The sequence below is a fragment of the Ischnura elegans genome, chromosome 6 (genome assembly GCF_921293095.1).
Source record: "Ischnura elegans chromosome 6, ioIscEleg1.1, whole genome shotgun sequence".
NCBI classification, from domain to species: domain Eukaryota; kingdom Metazoa; phylum Arthropoda; class Insecta; order Odonata; family Coenagrionidae; genus Ischnura; species Ischnura elegans.
The window spans coordinates 88,480,425-88,505,479 of NC_060251.1; the positions used below are offsets into that span (position 1 = coordinate 88,480,425).

Here is a 25,055-nt window from a genome sequence, read left to right on the forward strand (position 1 = left end):
GTTGGGTTTGATCGGAGAACTCTGCCAGTTGGCTGATGCTTCGGTGATATTGTGGGAGTTATCAAATTTATTTTTAAGCTTGAAGCTTTCCTCCCTAACTTAAATCTTTACAGGCACACACAAATCTGCCTTCGCCTTCTCTTCGTGTAATTTCACATGCTATCTTTTAAAAAAATAGTGAATTCGTCACCATAACTGATTCTATTCATAGGAAATTCATAGTTATTATAAATATAGTTATAAATATTGTTATATGCATAATTTTTGTGGCATAATATTTCCCTTGTTAATTTTCACGCCGTATTCAGTTTTATACATTCGGTTTAATAGTTTTATTTAGGTAACCAAAATTGGATGCTTGCATGATGGTTTTTCTGCTTGCTTTGTCTTCAATGCTTCCTTGTTCACCCATACTTTTTGTTAGTTCGATGAATTGACTACTTGAGGGTATTATATGGGGCGATTTTTCTCTTGAAATGTATTTATTTCTTTTTCACTGACGAAATGGTAGCGTTTTTCTGTAGTAGTTAAGTATAAGTACTTGTTTTCTGAACTAAACCCACCATACACCATTGACAGCTACAGTAACTTATAGGCACAAACGCGGTTTTTAACATTTCTGTCACAGCAAATATTCTGGCTCTTTGTTGCAAGAAGAATTTTTAGCTGAATATGGAATCGGTATATTTATTCCGTCCTTGCTAAGGTATGGTGAATAATATGTTTCCACTTCATGTGTCATTAGCCATCTGAATAGCCTGGTGGCATAGCGATCGGAGTATACCAAATTGAAGTATTCGGCTAGCTTCACTAAATGTGATGTATGGAATGTAGCTCCTTTGAATTTGTGATTCCATAAATGTTACCATAGTTTTGTCATGCGAGAAGTTTACTTAATGTGAGACATTGGCATCCGTGATAGTACATGATATGTTACCTGTTGGTAAAAGGAGTGGTATGTTTTCAACTCCTTTTCTTTCATGTAGTGTAATAGGCTTTATTTTGATTTAGAATACCTTATGAATGTAACTCAGTATCATCACTCACTTAGGTAAAAATATATATATATTTTGTATCATCATCAGAATGCCTGTCAGTTTTATTCATGCTGATTATACGTCTCTTCCACTTGTTGAGCTGAAAGTCTACTCCATTTCTGGTTAATTATATACTTTAGCATAATTACATCCGTTGAAGTGTCATAGACTTCATTTTATTAGAAGTAAAATTCCAGTTCTAAACGGAAACGTTAGGTTTTTGTTTTTATCATCCTTAGTGATATGTTTCCTTCTACTCACTCGTGAAAAGGACGGTGGTAGAGTTGCTAGGAGCATATCACTTCCGGGATCTCTATACCAAGTGGTCTGATTTCAGAGAAGGGCCCCTCTCGACCGCCATTAAATACCGCCATTTTCGCCACGAGAAATCCTTCAATTTTTGCTACAGAAAAATATTGTGCCATTCGTCCTTTGAAATATCCGAGTTTGCCATTTGTTTAAGTAGAATTGCTCGTATTCAGCAAACAATGAAATTTTAATTATTCAAATTTCAATTATTGAGCGGCAAAATTTTACAAAAAATGTAGCAGTATTTGATGATATTAGTCATTCGTTTGACGATTTTTGGTAAATTGGAGACGTTGTATTTCGGGAAATATTTAGGGAAATACCGTTATAATGTACAACTTTTCCTGTTCTATTGGCCAAAGTAAAAGTATGATATCCATGTTTTAATGATGTTTCGCGCAAAAATGGTAACAAAGATTAAGATTTGGATGCATGTATCTCTGGAAATAAACGCTTGATATTCGTTATATTTTTTTTATGGTTACGCATAAACCTTAAGTAAAAGACTATGAAAAATAGCAAAGATTTCACTTTGCATTACTTCAAAAATTGGGGGTAGGATGTGTAGTTTTTGCAAACACTCCTATTTTCATACCACTATTACAAAAAAGACCCTCCTGAATTTATTCTTAATTTTTATCAGTAAACAGCTTGGTTAAAGCTCAACATTACCTTTCTTTATTTATGATAAAACACGGTAATAATGAAACCTTTTTTTATTGAAATTGCCTGACTCGTATATTGGCATGCTGTAATTTCACTACGTGAAGGGTGAAAACTCTCTCAATGAGGCAGAGGGCTTAGCTCAACTTGCCTCAGGATTATCACAGTGCTGACCTTAGTACTATAAATCAGTACACCAGTCAGTGCTGGCCATTTTTGAGGAATAGGTGATTGGTATAATTTAAAAGAATGAATTATGCTTTTCTTCTTTTTTAATTTGAGGTTAGTACCACTTTAAAAAAAATGGCAAGCAACAATATTTCAAAAGACGAATGGCGTAATATTATCCTGTGGCAAAAGTTGAAGGAGTTCACATGGCGTAATATTACGCCTATAGCACGCAAATTGTTATCACTTTTTTAACGAGATTATTATTTATCCATCAAAATCTAGAAACAAGTTCAATCATGATATCTCTCTCAGCATAGAACTTGGCTGGGCATGTGTGAGCATGCTCATGTGTATGTGAGAAAGAGACTTGTGGAGACGACGGGGCATCCGATTGTACCCACGCCGACCGAAATAACCCATCTGGCCCTCCCGGCCTTCCATGCGCTACCCCTCTCCTCCCTCTCCCCACCTTCCCGTCCCCTCTTCCATAATCCCCACACGTCTCCCCCACCCCACCACCTTTTTCCCCCCATCCACTCTCTGGGACTCGGGAGGAGCAAGCGGCGGCATTTGGTGTTTGCCTGTTTATTTGTTTGCCCGCGCGTTTGTCTCGGCCGCGCCGTTTACGAGGAAACTGTCGACTTCGTCGTTTTTCTCCCCTAATCTTCCGTAGCGTGAAGCCCATGTGCGATCTGCTGTATTGAGCGTTGGATTGCAAGAGATTTTTTGGGTTTCCCAAAATTTTTGGAGCATAGATGGAACGATATCACTCCTGTCAAAAAGTAGAAAAAGAATGGGTGACGGCTTTTCTGTATTCAAGGAGCATGAATGAAATAGGCGAAAATGCCTGCACCTATTTAGCGTTTAGATGGAATTAATGTTTCGTAGATGTTTTGTACGACAAAGTAATTCATTAAGCTTTCAAATTTCCAAAATCATTTATTGATACTGTTTAATTATCATATTGCAGGTTTGTCAGACTAAAAATATTCATGACAAGTCATGATTGGAGAGCAAGTATTATCAATATTCTACGTTTTTTAGGTCTCTTCTGCGGATAAATGCTAACTTTTGTGAGTTAAACTGCATTTCACCATGCTTTGTCTCCATCCTTGTGGATAGCTTAGTAACTGTCGACCTTGTCGTTTTTCTACCCTAATCTTCCGTAGTTTGAAGCCAATGCGCATACTACGGTTTTTAGTGTTGAATTGCAACGGTTTTTTTGGTTTCGAAATATCTTGGAGCATAAGTGGAAGGGTATCTTTGCTGTCAAAAACTGAAAGAAGAATATTTGATGGGTTTATGATAATCATTAGTTCATAACCCCTTCCTCCGGAGCACGAATTAAATATACGAATGTATCTAAGTAGAGTTCATCTGGAAATTATCCTCTATACATATTTTGTATGACTGATTAATTACTGAAACTTTCCACTTCCCAAAATCATTTAATGACAATATTTCAGGTCTAAAGTCATGGCTAAAAGTATTCATTGAAGAGGGTTCTTCGAGAACAAGTATTTACACTATTCTCTGTGATATTGATCGTTCACGTCCTTTCTGGCGGATAAAGCCCAGTTCTCACGAGTTATTTTGCAGCTCACAATATTTTTTTTCTGTCCACGTAAATACCTTATTCTATTTTTCAAAACAGGATAGATAAGGCAGATATTTAAAAGAATTTTTTTATTTATTAGGGAAAAACAGGCAATTTCAAGGTGAAAAAATCGTATTTTGAAAGTGATGTTACCCAAAATGTTAAAATAATCAAGTTTGAAAATTGGAGGGAAAACTATGTTTGACAGAAAATGGATCCTATGCTAAAACAAAATATATGTTTCACTCAACGATTCTTTATCACTGCTTTGTCTAAACCGAAATCTTGGGTAATTTGAAACCACTGTGCTTATTACACCCGTTGCCCTCTTTCTATTTTGCCTTCTGGCAAATTCTAATAATGCATACTCATGGAGAAATACGACTCTTCATGATTTCACGCTTTCCCGGCGAATGAAACTTATGTTCTTTAATTACCGATTAACAAAAGAAGCCATGGAGGAAAAGCTGGGGAGAAATAATTGCAATGCTGATAGCGATCACTCGATTAGCAGCTCTTAGAACAGGGTTCTCGAAAGAATTCAGATATCCAGAGCCAAGTCTCCGCTGGTCGACGATTCTCCACCACAACAATCGGTGCTTGATCAATCCCGCCCCTCCTTGCTGATCGCCGATTTTCAACGGTCACTTCGAACTAGCATCTGTCGGCCTGAGAATGGGTTACGTATCGGAGCCCAAAACTTCGATTGCTTTCAATTTTATCGCAAAGTTGAGAACTGTATACACTAACGGAAATAAGCTGTGTTCTAGGGGATCGGGTTGGTTTATTGGCTAGAGTGTTGGCTTCCCACCCCGTGGGCGCGGGTTCAAATCGCGGCGGTGGTAGAGAATTTTCAGCCCGATCCCTGCTTGATTGTTATGTGGAGGATATTTCAAGCGCAACACTCCGTCCGTCGGATGGGACGTTAAGCCGTGGTACCTTTCGTTAAGGGAAGGCTATTGCCGACGCCGGTTTTCTCTCCACCATTACTTCCACACCCTTCCCTCATGGCGCAAATAACCTCAGCTGTCGGTCGCCTCCTCCAAATACCATACCATAACAGCTGTTTTCTAGTGAGTACGCTGCATTAGGTTTTACGTAATTTCTTTTGCTGGTGTTTCATATAATTTCTCGAGGACCGAATTCTGATATTTTGGTGGCGAAAAATGATAGGTGAAAGTTAACTTCCGTTTGTCCTCATTTATAGCACTGTCCGCTTCTCTAAAAATAAGTTGTAAATTATCCCCGGGACACCTAATCATGTTGAATCCTTATTCTGATTTTTAACCTAAAGTTTTATAATTTTTGTAATTTGTATGTTATCATTGCTAATATATCTCGCGGATACTTTCGACCCTCTAACGCGCTGTTTTCCGGAATAATTTTTTGCCGTTTCATTATTTGTATTACGTGTCCTTACGAAAAGTAAGGACGAAATTTTCGTGTTATTCACTTATTTATTTTTAATATCACATGTATTCAATAGTGTTACCAAAATAGCGAGCAGCTGGTCTATCTTCTTGTTCGGTTTTTTTTTTGGAAGCAATTTTGATTAATTTCTATTGAATTGTTTAAGCAAAAACCTTTGTAATGACGTGGAAATATTTTTCCAAAATTTTGCTCTTAACTTTTCTTTTATTTTTTAATGTTGAAGAATTCCGTAGATGCAGCAAATGTGAATCGAAATATTTTCCAATATTACGCTCTTAACGTTTCTTTTTTTCCTTTAATATTGAAAAAAATGTAAATTCCGTGTCGTAAATAAATACATGTCGATAGGACCCATGAGTCAACAAGTATTATTTGCGGAAGTGAAGAGAACGGTCGACAACGTCAAACCTCGCAAATATTTCCGACTTCCCTCAACTCTGTTAGGTGTTATGACATCGAAATATTTTCCAAAGTATCGGTCTTAACTTTTCTTTTACTTCGAAAAGATTCAAATATTTCCTTCCAGTGTTATAAATATATTTCAATAGGATGTACAGGATAACAAATACTATTTGCTAACGTGAATAAAGCGTTCGATAACTTCACATGTCTTGAAAATTCCCGACTTCCTTCGCCCGTGATATATTTCATTTCTGAAACTTGTATATAACCCAGAAATGAAGGGAGTGGATGGGCGAGGGATTCTCTCTGTTACAATGACGAGTTGCTGGTCTACATCTTAGAAATTCCCGCTACCCTTCTTTTATTGGAAATTTTGCTTGTAAAGATATCGAAATATTTTCCAAAATGTCGCACTTGACGTTTATTTTACTATTTCTGGAATTTTGAAAAATTCTAAACATTTCCGTCTAGCGTCTACAAATACGAATGGATAGTATTTAATACATTCCTAAAGTTGACAAACATTTTCTAAGAAAAGTGAAGAAAATGTTCAAAAACCTCACGTCCAGTAAACATTTCCCACTTCCCTACCCGTGTTAGATTTCATCTTTGAAACTTGCATATGACCCACGAAGAAAGGAAGTGGATGGGTGCGGCATTCTCTGTTTGAGAATTATTTTTCCCCTCAGCATCTCCGCCTCAACGTCGAGCCAAAGTCAAGGATTGGAGCGAAAAAGGGACGGGTGCTCTTCCATTCATACGCGATCCTCAGACGCAGTCTGGAATGTCGGACCTCCAGGCGCTCTGCGTTGGATAGACGTGTCGGACAGACGGCGACTTCTCGCTCTCGCTTCTGGTGTTGATGGTGTAGGGTGCCCAATAGGGGGGGCGGGAGACGGGCCTTGACGTCCGCTTGGAAGAGGGAATGCTGTTCGGCAGAAGATCAAAAATGAGGAGACCAAGATTGAGTGGCCATCTGTTAAGCATGCGACATAGATCACCCTGACATTGGGTATAAGATGAGCGCGGAAAAGGGTTATATTGGAATTTTCTGAGAATTTTGCCGTTATTCTCGACCGAGGAATGTATGAAAATTTTTAAGATTACGAAAAGCCTAGGTTGCGAAGTCAACCAAGTAAATAGTGGTCTGTTGTAAAATCTTTTTGTCGAGAGATCTTTTTCGTGTTGTCTTCACAAATTTTAACTCGACTCTCATGTTTCTGACTTCACTGTCATGCACCAATATTTTTCGCTGTTATTAATGAAACTCTTTATGCTCGCCATGAAAATATCTTGTAAAAACCTCTCAAAACGCGTTTTTAACCAACAAAATAACCGGTTAGGTTTAAGTAAAAGTCTAAGAAAATTTAATTACAATTTTGTACACAGAAATTTCTTCTTCACGGGTGTCATAAAAACATTGCTTGTGCAAGGTATTGAACATTATTGTGTGATCATCTGTTGCACATGCTACTTACAATTAGATCTTCCCGCTGAAATGGGAGATAAGAAGGATGCGGAAAAGGGTTATCTTGAATTGTTCTGAGAATTAAGAAGTTATTTACGACGACGTTAATATTTATGTTAAAATTTGCAATAAAAAATCGGTTGCGAAGGTATGGAAGTGACTTGAGTACTGCAATTTTTATTTCTTCTGCAAGACCGTTTAGTCTCTAGCGCGACAACTTTTTAAATACTTCTCGTATTTGTAGCCTTTATCTTCGAGGATGGTATTTTTAATTATTTTGTGCAACATTTTGGTTGAGAATCAGTGACGTCATGCCAAAATTATCAGTGCCGGAACGCACTTTTCTTACCTTTTTTACTTGTGAAATACTACTCTGTGTATTTCAATCATTTCAGAAAATACAGAATTAACAAATCGAAAAATATTTTTATTTTGGCTAAGAATAATACTAGAAATTTTGAGGCATCAAAATTGATGAAAGTGTTATTTGACTATTAAGTCTTTTCTTAACCAGTGCAGGAACGGAGTTCCGGCACCATGACACCCCTGTTGAGAGGGCACACAAATCTCGCTCAACTGATCTTTGCTCGCGAAAAATTACTTGTTAAAAAATTATGCTATAGGTTTAAAAATTTCCGGGAAAGTAGGATATATCTTTTAAACATTTTTCTGAGTCTCCAATTGAATGGTTTGACATCCGCAATTTCTCAGGTATAAAATTAATTAGATACGTAGGTTGATGTAAAAGTATCCTAGGTAGTGGTAAATTTTGACTAAGCTATATCCTTTTTCCCTCGATATTTCAAATGACTCATGTGTTTGTGAAAAGTAATTTGTCACGAAATTATCAGTTGAGCGGGTTTGCTACGTCCTCTTAAATCACATCGGTTACAACTCAAAAACTCCACTGGCCCGCTATGCATTAACTCTTGTAAATAGCTTTTTGACTCTCAACGTCCTTACCGCTTAGATTGAAGTAAAGTTGTCACGAAAAAAAATCAGTTTTCGTTGCAGAACTTTCGGCTTCACCGCTCCTCTGAAGATTTTTTTACGTACTTTATATTGAACAGTATTATCCATAGAAAATCATCGGAAGATTTTTAGTTTGGGAAATTGGATAAATATGGAATTTTAATATAAATATAAATTAGTTGTACACATATGTGTGAGATAAATGGATGGGGAAATTTTTAAATAAATAATATACAATAAAAGAAATTAATGCAATTCATCAAGCAATATTTTTTTTGACGAAGGAGCTTCATGCAGTCCCTTTCCAGGATCGGCTCCACTTTTCACTCATGCGTTATGACCCGTTCACTACTGTATTTAGGCCAGTTTTTTATGATCTTTGAAACAACATTTTTAAGACTTTTCCATCACATTTAAGCGTTGTATTCTTGGCATAGTCTTCAACATATCATTGCCTCAGCTAATTTATCTACGTATCTTGCCATCCGTTATCGTGGCATAACTAGGTGAAAACGAAGCATTACCGTTCTATTTTGTAGGGTAGAGCAGCCGACTTATTTTTAATTAATTCGTCCTCCTTTTTCATTGACATGTCTAACTGTGAGTTGCCCGAACCTTACTGTATTTTTTATTCGCTTTGAAGCTACTCTATGATCGCAGTGATTTTTACTTCCTACGTCTTGTGAAATACGGCTTCGTTTTATAGCACGGCGTTTCGTTTGTAGTTACCTCACTTAGCTATTAAATTTACATTCTACTCCGCAAGTTGCCTCAATAAAGGCACGGTGACAGGTGTTAGGACATCAGCGTGTTATTTATCCGTTAGAGAATATTAAAACTCTTATGGGAGTTTTGCGAGAGATTTGAATGTCTGACTTCGATTTAGTCTTTATTAAAATTTTATATTGCTCGCGGGGAAATTTCCACAGACCTTTTGGGCATGATGCCTCTCTAACCTTATCATTTCTGTAGGATCTGTAAAATTTAACGTGCTTCTAAGATGATCGTCTTCTGCTAAATGAAAGGCAACCGTTCTTATTTGATCAAGTTAAGTAATTGTAAGCCAAGCACGTCGCGCATCTGATATAAAAATCACCACTATACCCAAAGCATGATTACAACCGGTAGTGTCGTAATTCCCCGCTTAGTTGCGCTTTTCGGGACGCTTTAATCCCTTCACGTCATGAAAAGTATGAATTTTTCGCGCATAGCCTTCGAGTGTCTTGCGGCTCCCAACCTAATTTTTGTAAAATCTATGGGACGCTCTCTGCTCGCTCTTGGGACTTCTTGACGAATCGCAACCTTTGTCCTACCATTTTCTTCAGTTCTGTATTGCTCTTTCATGCCTCATATTTGATTTGAATGATTTGAGAATTGTAGCAAATCGTATCTTGATATCATTGCTATCCTGTAAAACCTCTCGTCTTCTCGCCTTAGAGCTCACCTTACCTGTTCTCTCACTTTTTCGTCTGAAATAGAGGTGTTTATTCCCGTCATTTTTAATATTACAATGCATTTTCGGCAGTTAGTTTACACAATAACAGAATTACTTTCCGAAATTACTCCAAATATATTGATTTATAGTTTAACTACAGTTTTCCTGCTAATTGACATTTTCATCTTCGTGGAAAGCTATTCAAAGGACCATATAGCCTCGTTAAATCGAGAAATGCTTGGCTGCTGTTAATTCTTCCTTTTTATTGCCTTGACCTCCCATCAAACGCAATATTGGAATTGCTTAGTTCAGGCGCAATGTGCCTGACCGGCACAGATTTGAAAAAAATATTATTAACTCTTAGCATGGCTCAGTGGTAAGTTAACCTTTAAAGTTTAATGCACCGTAATTAGTGCATTTATTTTTCATTTTTTATCCTTTATGTATATTATATCATTTATATGTACGATTCAGTATAATGAGAGTCGTTAGGCAAACAAAGGGAAAATTTTTATTTGAATTGACCATTTACTCTATCAGAAATGTTAACTAATTATTCGGGAAATGTCACCTCAATGCTTACTGCCCATTATAAACTTCGATATACCCGAGTTTGAAGTGTTTTGTCTTGGTAACTACTCAATCGGCTATAGTAAAATAAAGTGGAAATGAAAGGAGATCCATTTATAAGTTTCCTCAATACCACCCAAAACTCGTCCTCGCATCAAAATATTTTAAATTATATTTTGTATAAAAAATGTCTTCGATGCTTGGAGTACAGCAACTCCATATTGAACATTTTTTTCAGGGACTTCTCCTTCGGGATTATTGATTTTTATGTAAATTCATGGTAAAGTTGTTTAAAAAATAGCGCTCAACGTGGAGCTTCCGTTTTTCGATCGTAAAAAACCGATCTTTTTTAAAAAAGCAAGGGAAAAAGCCGTACTTTTTAAAAAAGATATGGTTTTTAAATAAAAATTGTTTATGCTAGGATAAGTTTCTGATAACATAGAAACTTAGAAATAAATTTCCTTTAATTTTCAGTTTTTTACAGTACAACCGAATGGGGAGTTACAGAAATAAAATACTCTAAAGTCAGGTATCTCGGCGTTTTGCATGTATATTAGATAAGTGGGAATTGGATTTCAGAGTTTGGACTCTCACACATCAAGTTACACTATTTAAAGGTGCCGTGAACCAGCAGGCGCTTCTAATAAGTTATTAACTCAATAGTTACTCCAGACTTAGTCAAATTAAGTTATTTTGAACAAGGATTAACCTTTGTTTCTCTTCACCCACCTTCCCCAACGAACAGATTACCAAATGTAAGCATTACTAGTATTCAGCTGTTTTCAACTTCCTTGAAGTTTATGATTCCAATTAGCGATGAGTTGATTTTTTCCATTTCCTTCTGGAAGCCATAGTAAATTGGATAAAATTAGACGATAATGATTTGGCATTTGGACTGAGGCCTGCTTTCAGCAAGCAAGCCTTGCGCACACACCGCTCGTTTGTGTCGTTGCATTCGCTAAGGTGTTTACAAACATACAACGTGGTGCGCTACGCAGTTAGACCGATGCCGAGCGGTGGCGCCGTCCAAGACATTTAAGACTATTTCGCAACGTCCAGGAGTTGGCTCGTTCTCAGAACTGACCTTTTGCAATGAAATAGATGCTTCTCATGGGAGTTATTACATTCTAGTCACGCAATCACTGGTTTTCAAACAAGGGAATATTTTACTGGAATCCCGTTGAAATTTGAACTTTTCTTTGCACCTTGACTTCAAGCTTTAATTTTAAGGATAATTTTGGGACTTGAGATTTCTAAGGAAAATATTGTTTCCCGGTAAACCAAAAGTTACTGATTGTTTTTCTCACTATAAATTTCATTGTAATTTATATGAAAGACATTATAAACTATAATTACGTGTGAAAATAAAAAATTACGCAATTTTTCTCCTATTCTGATAGTACTTCTTAAATGCGTATCCGTTTCCCATCTAAATTTACGGCTTAAGTTGGACCACGTGTGCATAAAAACCACAATTAATTGGGCAATTGGAAGCAACACTATCCGTATCCTATTTTATTTACAATGACAATCAATGTCACTGCGTATAACTTCACGTGTCTCTCGTGACCGTTGCTCAATAAATGTCTATTGATTTTCCTGATTAATTTGTTCCATTATATCAGGGACGTAATGGATAATCAGAATTGATTTGTCAAAAGTATAAGATATTAAAATATCAGTAAAAATAATGTGACAAATGATTTATGAGTGTTTCATTCTTAGTTCATTCCTTCAATGATATCCGTGCTATTGATTTATGTGCGTCATAGTCAATATATACGTATTTGGCCATACCATTTTATAACCCTTGACTAATTAATTATCCCTCACGGATCCAGGTTCAAAAATTGGTATTCCAATATTGTGCTCGTTTCTTTGACCTGCTATGAGCCTTTTTTGGCCAATTGCAAAGAAGTAGGATATAATGAATGCAAATACTTCTGAAATATAACTTTTAAAATTAATGCTTAACGAGCTCTTTAAGTTACACATGAATATTTAACATATGTGTAACGAGGTCTTCATTTTATGCATATGCGCGCAAGGCCGCTGTAATGCACACTACCAAAATGTTGATTTTCGTTTTTGTGATTTACTTTAAGTGAGAGGAAAAATATAAACATTTCCTTGCATCAAAAGTTTAGAAACTTTTTTCATGTAGCATACCTAACTTCGATATTCATGTACTTTTACATACCTCGGAAATTGAAACATACTTTTCGGCCGTTAAAAATCAAGGAATAGGTAAAATTTAATTATAAAAAGCTATTTGTAATTCAAAAATGTCGTTCTCTCTTTAAAAAATACAATGAAATGCACTAATCAAATATTTTAACCGTGACGAGATGAAGAAGACGACCGTTTTGCCGTTCGCATAGTTTTTTCGCGTATTCTTCTTCGCTCTTCCGTCCGTAGAAGCTAAACGTTTACGTTTAAAAATGTTAAATGATTTATTATTGCAGTAAATAAACAATGAGTAAAACGATAATTGACACGACCCTATTGAGCTTTGGCAGATTTTCATACAAATGTTTAAAGTCCAGCGTTCTTTTTTGCGGCGATTTTATGGTGACTGAAATAGTACTCTGCAAGGCCGTAATTAACCAGCGGTGGTACATCCTACATCTAGGTACTTACTTTGCTTATGTATGCCTTTTCTGGACTATTCCATTCAAATTGATGCATTCGCCTGCGAAAAGTGTGTTACAACACTTACAAGAAAATGGCCATTCTCGCTAGCTAGTGGAAAACAGACAATTTTGAAAAGTCCAAAATTTGGTCAATAATGGGGGTATAGCCTTGAAAATTTTTACTTTATTTTCACTTAGTAGCAAGAATATGGATTTAAGTTGAATGGGAAGCTTAATATTTTTTTCATAATTGTTTATAAATGATTAAATTGTGTTAACTAAGGCACATTATTTTCATTAATTAAAAAATACGAGAGGATAAAAAATGTGTACCTAGTGCCAACAAATTGAGGTATTGTACCTATAAACACCTCCAATATTGCTGTATTTCTATTGAATATAACTTTAAAGCATGAAAATTTTGCATGAATAAAAGAGGCAGTGTCTCGAAAAAATCCTTATTTAAAATTTACCGCAATGGCTCGAATATAACAGCAAGTATCATCATGATAACAGAAAGAGCAACGTTTTTGTTCCTCTTCTTTTATGATTAAAAAAAATTGACATGCAACACGCGTTAGCCAAGCTTTACTTTCATTTTATGGCGACGCATCTGATGATGGCTTAGAAAGTTTTTATCGCTCAGAAGTAAAGGTCATGTGCGTTATGGTAAGACCGAAAATTACAAAAGAGATCCTCAAATCCATATCTAGACGTGTTTTCACCCATCACGCATATAAACGGGCTTTAAAAAAAGACGTCACTTTCATCACTGAAAGGCAAAACAATTCGAATTTCACGCAGAAATAACCTATAATCAGTGCTGTTCATCAAAATTCATATTTTTGATGATATGATCTGTCAAATTCAAAAAATTTTTATGCTATTCCTCGCAGTTGCAATTAATGTACTGCAAAACATTAGGAATAAGAGTATTACTCTGTGTGCTCCACTTCGGATGTTTTTGAAAACCGACTGAAAAAGGATCTAAGTGGAAAAAGAATTCAACTATCTATGGGATGGAATGAAGCGTTCGTCTATGTAGTCCTGATCAAAAGTATCCGCTTTTATTTTGAAATCTTCAGGGCTAATATTCTAAGTTTTAATTAGCGCTAATGAGACCTCCAGCTGAGGGGGAGGCGGGTTCTTTGATGAATAATATGAAGATCAGAGGAAAACCCGAGTAAGGCCCTATGACATCCTATAGCAAAATTTTACCCTTTTGCATTATGCTGCACGCAAGTTATACCTGCGGTAAGTGGTGGCCTATCCATAGGGATAGGAATTTCAAGCGCTAGCGGTTTAGATTCGTTTGTGTGAATTGGACTCCTCTTCCTCGTGTTATTCCCCTCTTTGAATCATACGGCAGTCTCCGTCCTACTTAAAATCGTGATTCATCACCTTCATTCTCATCCACCTCGCGTGAGCCACGTAAACTATTTGTGGCACTCGCCAAAATTCGTAATCCAGCCCACACTCTTGTACTATGTAGCATTGGGTAATGTGAAAGGTATTTGAACTTTTAGTCAAATGGTATCGCGTATATGGAATTGAGTTGAGGTTAAAATAATGTGTCTCAGATATAAATATCTTGCATATGAGTTAGGAAGTAATTCTGAGGGAGATTTTATATTATTTTGTAGGATTGGTGCAAGTAAACGACATTTTATAATTTATTATCAAATGGGTTAAATATCAGCTTCGACTGAAATGGTGGAGCAAATTTGTGAGAAATTATAATTTTTTAAGTTTGCTGAATTTTAATAAAAACTAAATACGGTATAATTGAGGACGACTAAGCTGACCTAATAAAGAGATGACTTTTAAAATAACAACCAATAATATCAACTATGTGTGCAAAAGTAAGCTCAGTAACTTGTAACAAGTGAATATATAAAAACTATAATATCCCCTATGAAAAGGTCTATTATTATTTTATGATTAAATTATGCTTTCTTAGAAAGGTACTCTGGTTAATTATTTCAGTTGTGCCTTGTTTTTGAATGTATGAAAATGTTTTCCCTATCGCAGTTTGTTTTATAATATCTAATTGGCATTAACTTATATTCCAATAGCTGTTTGTACAGAAAAGTAATTTACATACAATTCCATTAATGAAGTCTTATGTTCAGTTAGATTTGGAAATTAATTCCCTTTGCTTGACCAGTTATTCAAAATTATTGCCTTGGCTATATGATTGCATCCTGGTAAATGCAATGATTGAATGGTACATGCATTAAGGGTTTTTTTCTGTTAGCCTGTCTTTTGTTTTCGTTTTGAAGGGAAAAACGCAAATAAATCGTCGATTGGTATTCGAAGACTTTGTGTTCATTTTAAAACCAAAGGTTTATGCTTTGTTTGGTCTTGTTTCAAGTTACGTTACTTCTGTATAAGTTCAAAACTAATGCCATGAATTGTTTAAATACACATTTTTATCCCATAACCAATGATGTAACCATAGCGGATACGGTTAGTAATCTTTTCATTTATCTTTTTCCTTTTTCCATATCTGATTCACGTCGTCTTGATGTGACATTAGATTATGTTGTAACATCTCCTTTAAGCCATGGCCAATATTATAGTATACTTCCCTATCATCTTAAATGTCACAAGAAATGCTGAGATTTGTTATACTTCCTAATGTCCGAACTCTAATTACAATCCATTATGCCAATTTGATCAGCAGATTAATAATGTTTTTGGTCTAGCACAATAAACCGTTTCCATATTGTTGTTTGAATTTAGAGTGGAACTAGTGGATTGTATAAAGTTTGATTATCTTAAAAAATACGCAAACACTTTTTGCTACTTCCCTTGTATTGCTTTCTTCTTGTGTAATTTAAGTATGTAAAAGTAGCATTGTTTGTAAAAAAAATTGCAAGATATTTTACTCATTAAAATAGATTTCATTAAAGTTCGTCGATGAGGTTGATTAAGTGCTTAATTTTTAAGGACATGTACTCTGTCTTTATATTCGTATCCGAGTAGCGGAACATTTATTTAAAATTTTGACACCAACTGCCTTAAATAGTGAAGAAATACCGTAATTCGACTTTCCTTACCCCACTATTTTAGTATGATGAAATCAATACATAACACACAGAAATCATGTTAAGTAGTAATCTTTTATATTTCTGGTGCAACTGGGCCTTTTTTGAAATATTTCCGCCGACATTAAATGAACAATTGAAATTTCCAAAAACTTTTATTTCATTTTCTGATATTTCTCTCGTTCCCTCTGGATTATCTTCCCCATTGCTTTCATTACACTGATTCCTCGCTCCGCCCTTTTCCCTGGTTTCCCGGCATTCATAGTGTCATGTCCGCTGCCTCGAGGGTCCGGCTGAGCACTAATTTTAGCTCGACAGGACCTCATTGGCGCCGCTCTTTATGTCTTATTCTTTTTCTTTCCCCTTTCTCTCTCTCTCTCCTCCTTTCTCCTTCGTGTTTCTCCCTCCTCCTCCTCCTCCGAAAGTAGAAGACCGCGAGGCACGCTAAATGGGAGGGGAAAGAGGAGAAGGATAGATGAAGGGGGTAGCGGGCGTTATAAGCAGGGCGAGTGTTATGCTGCGAGGAGTTACGTCGTCGCTCTGGGTCCGTTTCGGCTCTGAAGCGGCCCTGCCGGACGTGGCCAGTCCACTACTGCTAACAGCTTTCGCGCTTGGGTGTACGGGGTGTGTTCAGAGAGTAAGGGGAACTAGACAAGTCCACACCACGAAATTTTAACTTCCGTCGTGCGCAATATTTGAATTACTGAGTTCAGGTGCACACTAATAGGCACATATGCGAAAAACATTATTAACTATTAGCGTGGGTCAGCTATACGACTTTAAAGCTTAAAGCACCATCATTTGTGTAGTCTAACCCTGCAGTGATGTCTTAGGTGCAATGCATAGACCTCTTTATACGCCGACATACTGCCCCGGTCCAATGCAGCACAAGGTGATTTAACGTGCGCTTTATGCTATTAAGTATGTATTTTTTCCAGTGAATTCTATAAGATCAAAGTTTTTATTATTCTTGGTCATTTTGCTTGCTATGCTATTATTTTGCTTCATCATGCTAAATTATCTGCCTCTGATCTGTCGGCATAAATGCGGAAAGCGGAAATGCTTCGCAGAGCGTGTGAAAACTAACAGCTACTTAGAGCGTCAAGGTTTCCATGCCGTCTAGTGACGAGAAAACTGAGAAAAAATATTCGCGCTGTGCCTTTCAGATCAATTGCCTCCGGCGGAAGGTTAAGTGGCTAAAACATATCGGTGCATCCGTACTCCGCATATTTTAACTGTCTCGGTAGTTAATAACGTCCGTTTTCCGCAGAGTGTCCAAATCTGTGTAGACCGCGGCTGTCCGTACTCCGCACATTATCCCTAAACCCACCATCATGACCGCGAACTTTGCAAATTGCTAAAATGCCAAAAGGTCGTCTATCGGGTCTTAAGTGGGCATTGGGTTTTACGTACCTGGTACCTACAGGCAGAAAACATCTTGAATTGTTGTGAAAAAAAAACTATGAACTGTTGTGACTAAACCAAATACCAAAATTAAATTTCACTTTCAATTTTCAGTGAGTTTTAAATCAGTAGAATAGCAATAACATAAAATATAAACTTCTCATCGTGTCATACCCCTAACACTTGGCAGGAATATCCCATGCACAGCCCCCACACCCATTCGGAAAATCTAGGTACTCATTTGCGGAATGCAGACGCACGGATTAGTGGATTTTTTTTCGACCCTAATTGACGGTCATCCAATGTCCGGAACACATATGCGACCGAATACTTTACCACGCCAAAGGTTTTTGGGATTGCCTCACGAAGAAAGTTATTGAGATAAAACTGGTGAAAAAAATTTCAATCGGGATTCTGGGTACTCGATCAGCAACATCTAGAAGCTCGTTTTTGAATGAAATAGCAGAAGTGAGGCAAAGTTCAGGACTTCGGACTAGGCAATCCGGAGCCAACACCATCAAGCCCCTCAGAGCGGACCTGATCAGTTTCCTCGGAACGAATTCTAGATACAGGTCATAATCGTACAAAAAGATTGCATAAAGGAGCCGACATTATACATTATAGTAAATTCCTTAAATAGAATTTAAACAACCAATCTTTGAGCTTAATAAAACGATAGCTTTTTGGGAGTATCAACAGCACGATTGGTAAATTTCATGCATTTTCAGCTCTATTGCTACAGACAATTATTATTGCACATTTTCATCCGAACTTAATTATATAATGCCGTTGAAAATCCAGAGTATTAAATAAAATTTCGAAAAGGCTGTATTCTCAAGAAAAATAGTTTTCATTGTAACTCAAAGTGCACCCAAAGTCATGTTAGCGTTGCCGTAGCCATTATTAAGGAGTTCCGACCTCTTTTTATAGACAAAACATACTTAAAATTGTCTCTCCTACCACCTAATGAAGTTTCCTGCAGATATCTCCTGAAACATTCTGTAGTTTGATACGTACCAAATTAATTGTAACAATGTGAAAAATACAGCATAACAACCAGAAAACAAATAACTCCAAGATAAGAAGCCCAATTTCCATTCCAACGACATTCAGTAGCCCTTAGGATGAGCTCCGAGTCGGAGTGCGAAACGTCGGCAGAAATAGATTTTCTAACCTGCTAACAACATATAATTGCAACGCTGGGAAAGCCTAACATACTTTTCAACGGGACATAATTCACAGTGTCCGGCGATATATAGTGGAAATGTTTTATATTCATGGGAATAAAATAAAATGGTTAACTTCCACACACTTTTTTATTAACAAACTACCGACCCGGTTTCGACACGTAGCGTAGATTGTTAATAAAAAAGTGTGTGGAAGTTAACCATTTTATTTTATCCTCATTTTCAACGGGAGCTACATTTTTCAATTTCTCACGAGTTTATAGAGTCCGTTTGTAAAAACTTTTTTATTATGTTGGTAAACATGCCCCTGAAGTACGATAAAATCTTCAGCGGTAGGTATTCATTGTTTTTTTGCCAGTTCCGGCGCGGCGTTCATGCACCTCAATGGTGCAGTATGTATATCTTCGTCTGAAAACTCGGCCTTCCTGGAAAATTTCTACCACGGACCGTTCTCACTGGCGAAGGAGTTGATTTTAACTAATACGCACATTAAGAAAAGAAGTTAACTGTGTTCATGAAACGTAAATCATAAAATGTAACCTGGATACGGCTCTTAAAAGAGGGGAACATGGAAATGACAGAACTTCTCGTACTCTTATCTAATACTAATCACTGCTACACATTGACGGAAATGTAGTTGTACTACAAATGATGTGAAAATCTATTACAGCTTAATTCGTTCGTCCGAAAACACTGTATAACAAGAATTTTGGTCAAAAATTTTTTATACAGTTTGTATTTCAGTTGTTGTCGTCGAAAAAATAGTGCAATAGTCGAACACCATTGATACTTTATTAAATGATTCATAATTTAAAAGTGATTTAAAATCAACATTGGCAAACATTAATTTGCATAACCTAGCGAAGATTATAGCGTTTACATAATATAGAACCTATACGCAGAGTCGCATTCTATATATGCCGCGCTAGCACTGGCAGTAGGTTGGCGATGGCAAAGAGGGTATACAGTTTTAAGACTGATTTTCAAACGTCATTGAGCTCTGATCCGCAAGAATGAACGCAATTGATTTTGTTGGGAAATTTTATCTGTATTAAAACTTTTCATTCATTGTTTCCGCCAAGTTTCCCCATTGGTTTGAGTATACCTTTAACTTTAGCGAAAGTATTGAAATATGTAGTATAACCGTTGCTCTCTGAAGGCCCTAATTGGTAATTATATCCATAACATCCTAGACCAGTGTGAAATACTTGTATTGATAATTAAAATTTGGGACTAACCAACATCGTAGCAGTGAAAGCTAAAATATGATTCACAATAGTTTGCATAATTCTGAAATTTAAATTCGTCATTTCGGACAAAAGATTTTATACTTTCCCGACAAAGTATGAGGGTAAACTATTCTAGGGATTCCCACCGGGTTATAATCTTCATTTCTGCAGACGTTTCGAACTGAGACTCGGGGCTCATCCTCAGGGCTGCTGAATGTCGTTTCGAGGAAATTGACGTTGAGGTTTCATTGAAATTTGCGAGAAGTTTCATTTGAACTGGCATTAGCTAACTTACATTCAACGAAAATTCTCTGAAGGTTATTTTTTTTACATTCGTCATTGGCAGACATTATGAAATGCCAAGAAATAAAGTTTCTGGAGATTGATACCTCTGAGCTAGAGAAGGTATCTGGTGACCAGAAAACCGGGAGAATCGGGAATTATGAGTGAATTTTTAGTTCATGGAATGCATGAATTATTCATGAATTTTTGCTCCTGCATGGAATTTCAATCTTTTCTTTTAAATTCAATTTACACAAAAGTTTGTCAGTTCAACACCCATTTTCTGGGATAAAGTTTTTTGCCGTAATTTTTATTACACTTTATGAAAACATATTGATATACATAACTCTTCAAATTAAGAAAAATGTCTTGAGCTGCTCATTGAAACAATAAATTATATGTAAAATTTCAATGATAAGTATAAATGTTTAAATTAGGAACGTAAAATAATACACACATTATATATTATTATATTTAACAACATTGAAGTATTTTGGGTGTTTTAAAATTCGTTATCTATCGCAGTAATCACGTAAGATTTACATGGAATTCTGTGAAATTTCCTTTCTAAATCTGGAATTATGCATGAATATTTCAGCTTTGACTGGCTAGACAACCTGCGAGAGGTCTCCTAAGAAGATGTATTGCGGGTAGTAGCTGAAAGGGAAAATTTTTGGAAGGTTGGCTAAAGCCCAAAGCCTACTGGCTACGTATCTCCACACGAGGGTGAGGTAGTGTGATAAGGAGTAGGGGGCACAGGACCTGTTGGCGATGGTTGTTGATGCAGCATTGCATTCTTGACAAGCGCAGGCGACATCTATCGCCTAGAATCCCTCCCACCCTCTCTATGTTATTCAGTCGGAGATCTAGTGCGAGACTTGTCCGTTGCCTTTGCTACTGGCGCGGTTGTTTGCCTTCCACTCGGAATTAGGTCGAAAAACACCGCCGAAGACGAAAGGAATTCGAAGGCTTATAACTATGCGGGAATCCTTTGCTGAAAATTACAACTGATACATACGTTTTCTATTGTTATTATTTAAATATTCCACCAATTAAGGTAGGTTTCCATCGAGTACTTAAGAAGCATTCTGGCAGCCTTCTCTTCCTTCATGTACTTCCCTCTTCAATTCACTATAAGGCCTACTCCCTTTCATTCTATCTAAAAAATCCTATTCTCTTCCTTCCTCTCCCTCGCTTACCCTCTAACACTGTTTTCAACTTCGCCCAGTGGTGCCGAATCCATGGGGCCTGTAGGGGCCCGAGCCCCCTCAAAAATTCGTTGTGAGTGAGCAAAAACTGTGTCAGGCTTGTCGATTTTCCCTGGAGTGCCAAGATATCGAGATTCGAGTTATCAGGGTTCTAATTCTGATCGTATGACTCTTCTAAAACGCTTAAAAAAACTTAAAACTTTCTAGTTATAAAATTTCCCGGGGCAAGATCCACGGTTTGGGCCCCCCAATATTTTTTGTAAGTCGGCATCCCTGACTTCACCTCACCGCAACGAACTCTCACTATTGTACTAACTAGACGTTTTTTATCATGCAGCATAAATTTCTGGATATTCATCAGCTAATTAAGCTGTGTACGACTTTAATATAAGCAAAAGCTCTAATCGACATCTAGGACGCAAACGTCGCAATCTATATTAATTTCCTTAAACTATATCTTTATTTACGATTGCTTCGTCTGGTGTTGGGTACATCCATTTGATTTAATTTCAAACCAAAATGTGAGTAGACGGTTTCTTTGCTCGATAATTTAAACTCTTCAAAATTTGCTATATCCGCCCATTCAGAAATATGTTCCAGTATACAGTACATATTCCCTATCGCTTTTAGCTTTGATCTCAATCTTACTATTGAACTACTCGTATTTTTTATGGCTGCTAGTTAAATTCCTAAATACCTCCGAACTCTAATGACCCCTGTCTATCTAGCGCATTGAACACGACGTTTCACTAAGTTACTCAGCCACTTCATGGCTAAGGTTTTCACATGCCTTAGAGAATGAAATAACTCGACGAGCTCCTAGTCATTTTAACTGCAAAGTTATCAAATTTGGTAAAAATAAACGATCTTGGTGTTTAAAAAATATTTTTTCTGCCGTGATGAACGGAATGACACTTGTTTTTAACAACAATTATTTGTGTTACGAATATTAAATGATTAGTTGATAGCGAATCGTTTTTTCAGATCTAATTGCAATTTTGTAAGAATATAGTAGAATATATTATAATATCCCTTGGTTTATTTTGTGGTCATTTGATACGGTATGACCGTGGGGGAAATATTTTGGGGAATATGTTATTTGCTTGGATTTGGAATGGAAGCATGCGCAGTCATGGGTTTATTCCAAACTATTTACGAGGCATGGATACAATTCCTTTAGTCGGCAGTACTTTACTGTACTTAATGTGTTTTCCTCTGCTAGCCTAAGTTGAAAATATACCATAAATAAATACCTGATAATAACCCATCTGGAAGTTTAGCCAGTGTTACGTGTAGCTATCTCTCTATCTGGAACCATTTCCATTGTTAGCATTCCTCTTTTCTAACATATGCGTTGTTTTTTTCCTTCAAATTAGTGGCGTTGAAAGGAACGCAGGAATAGAAATGGATGTTTCAGGCGGCTGAAGACGGTGACTTGGTTGTATGCGATAACAAATTGATTCTTCTCACCAGGTAGAATATATGTGATGCCGAAGTGTATGCTAAAGGCCGCGGTAGAAAAACTGGAAGCGGCTCTTTGTTTTCCAGCGTCGATCGATTGGAATTTAATTCATTTTCCAGTTTTTCACGATTTACTCAGTAAGAAATTATTTCTTATGTAAAAACCTGGGTTTTTTCTTTGACGGAGCGCCTGCAATTAAAATCGGCTGAATTTTACCTGGTTTGATTTTACACTGACGCACTAGTACCGCCTTTTTAAATACCAATGCAAAATGATGTGAATTGAAACCGCCTGCGATCTGAGTTAAAATCGTCATAATGTGCTGGAAACCGTTTATAAACATGCCTTAACTGTATGAAGTTCTCATGGTCTAAATGATAGAGCACTAGAATCACTCAAAACTGACATAAAGACATCTGCATTTGTCAATGTTAAGTGTTATTTCGAAGTCCTGTAGTACGTAATTTCGTTATTTTAAAGATCGAAACAACTTGCCAGCCGATTTTTTTATTTCTTTGCATATCCTATTTATTTTCCAACTAATTAAGGGATATTATGAAATAATACCCGAACAAAAATTTTTCAATGCGTTTTCAAGCATATTCCCTAGTGGAAACATGCCAAAAAGTTCTGCTATTGCTTGAAAAATAAATATACATTTGGCCAAAAAACTAAGTTTAACAATTAATTATATATTGATCTATTGGATAAACGAGCATTTGTTACTGGAGAACGAGTGTAGAGAAAAATATCGAATAAACCGCATACTCACTACAGAGGAGAGGAAAAATAACCGATTTTTTAAAAGGTATAATTCAAGACCAATGTCTCACAAGTCATGTGATTCGTTTTAAATATACTTTCATACTTTATTTACATAACAAAAGGTATGAAAGTAATCACAAATGAGACCTGTAATTTTCGTGGATTTTAATAAATACGGGAAGTATGATAAATATGAATATGATGTAAATATGAATAAATAAATATGCCATGGGAAATTTATAAATATTGAAAAAGTAAATTACGGTTAAAAAAGTTTTATACCTACATGTTTAATTTTCTACGAAGCTGTAAGGCAGATTTCGTATCAGTTTTAGGGTATACACTATAAAGATACTTTCATAATTTATTTACATAACAAAAGCTGTAGAATTAATCACACATAAGAAATATAATTTTCATGCATTTTTATAAATAAGGGAAAATATGATAAATAAGAATATGATAAGCCATTCCGACCCTTGGATCTTTTCGTCTTCCGGGTTTTCACCGCGTTTGGTTGTCAAAGATTGACGACAGTTTCGCCGTGAAAACCGGGAAGGTGGAGAGATACACGAATCCAGAACGCCACAGATGACTACGAGCCTACATCTCTTCGTACTTCCTTCATTCCTGGAGTTTACTCCCAAGGTCGGAGAGTGTAGAGTATTTATGGTCGGAGACATCGCTACCCATCCCTTACTTATCTAATTGATGGAGGAACCCTACAGACGGCGGCACAGGCGCCACAAGAAAAACAGAAATGCGATATTTCAGATGACTCCCAAGGCTGTAAAAAAAACAGGATCTCGCCCAATTCCGGTCCTTCGGTCAATTTTATAGCTTCTGACTCACTCAAATTCGTAATGAAATCTGCAATAAAACTGATAGGAGTGTATTTTCCCTGAACCTGTCCATTTCAGTACGATTTGATGTGCAGCAGTTTAAAAAAAAGTTGTAATCATCTACAATTTTTACTTAACTTTATGGTAGACTTCGTATCAGTTACAGGGAAAACAATTTCGAATCTTAATTCCTCCATTCCTGGAATTTACTCTCAAGGTCAGAGGTTTCGCTACCCATCCCTCATTTCTCTAATTGATGGAGGAACCCTGCAGATGGCGAAAGAGGCGCCAAAATAATAATTTCTTTGAAGCTTTAGGACTGATTTTGTATCAGTTTCAGGGCAAGCAATCCCGTTTCTTAATCCTTCCATTCCTGGAGTTTACTCTCAAGGTTGTCGGTCCGTCTCTCATTTTTCTAATTGATGGAGTAATCTTTCAGATGGTTACAGAGACTACGCATGAAAAAGAGAAACGCTATAGTTCGGATGACTACCACCACCGTCAAAATTTATTCTTCTACCAGCAGGCCACCTAACCTAGGGAAAGGATAGTACCCAGAGACATGGCGTACCCAGCGGGGGGCAGGAGGGCCAAATGTCCCCCCTTATAAGCGAAAATAAATTTAGTCCAAAACAATAGTTATGAGAAAATTTTCCTTTTGAAGAAAAATGATATTAGTATAAGACATGGAACTAAAATAAAAATCATTATTTTTTTCAAGCAAATAATTATAAAAACTAATAAATTGCAGTCATAATTTCCTTAAAATGTTGGTTTCATTATCCTTTTCCATGCAAAAAAGTTACAACTTGAACTACCACAGCTAGTTTCCCCCCCCCCCTCCTAGTTTTGATTCTGGGTACGCCTACGCCCAGAGAATTGGTAAACTTGGAACTTGGTAGGTATGATGGTGGTATAAATATGAAATAGAAAACAAT

At 36.6% G+C, this 25,055-nt stretch overlaps 1 protein-coding gene across 1 annotated transcript in view; it reads right to left on the reverse strand.

The window, feature by feature from the left end:
- LOC124161125 (proteoglycan 4) overlaps positions 1 to 25,055 on the reverse strand; it is a 132,891-nt gene that overhangs the window by 105,825 nt on the left and 2,011 nt on the right. The window lies entirely within an intron of this gene.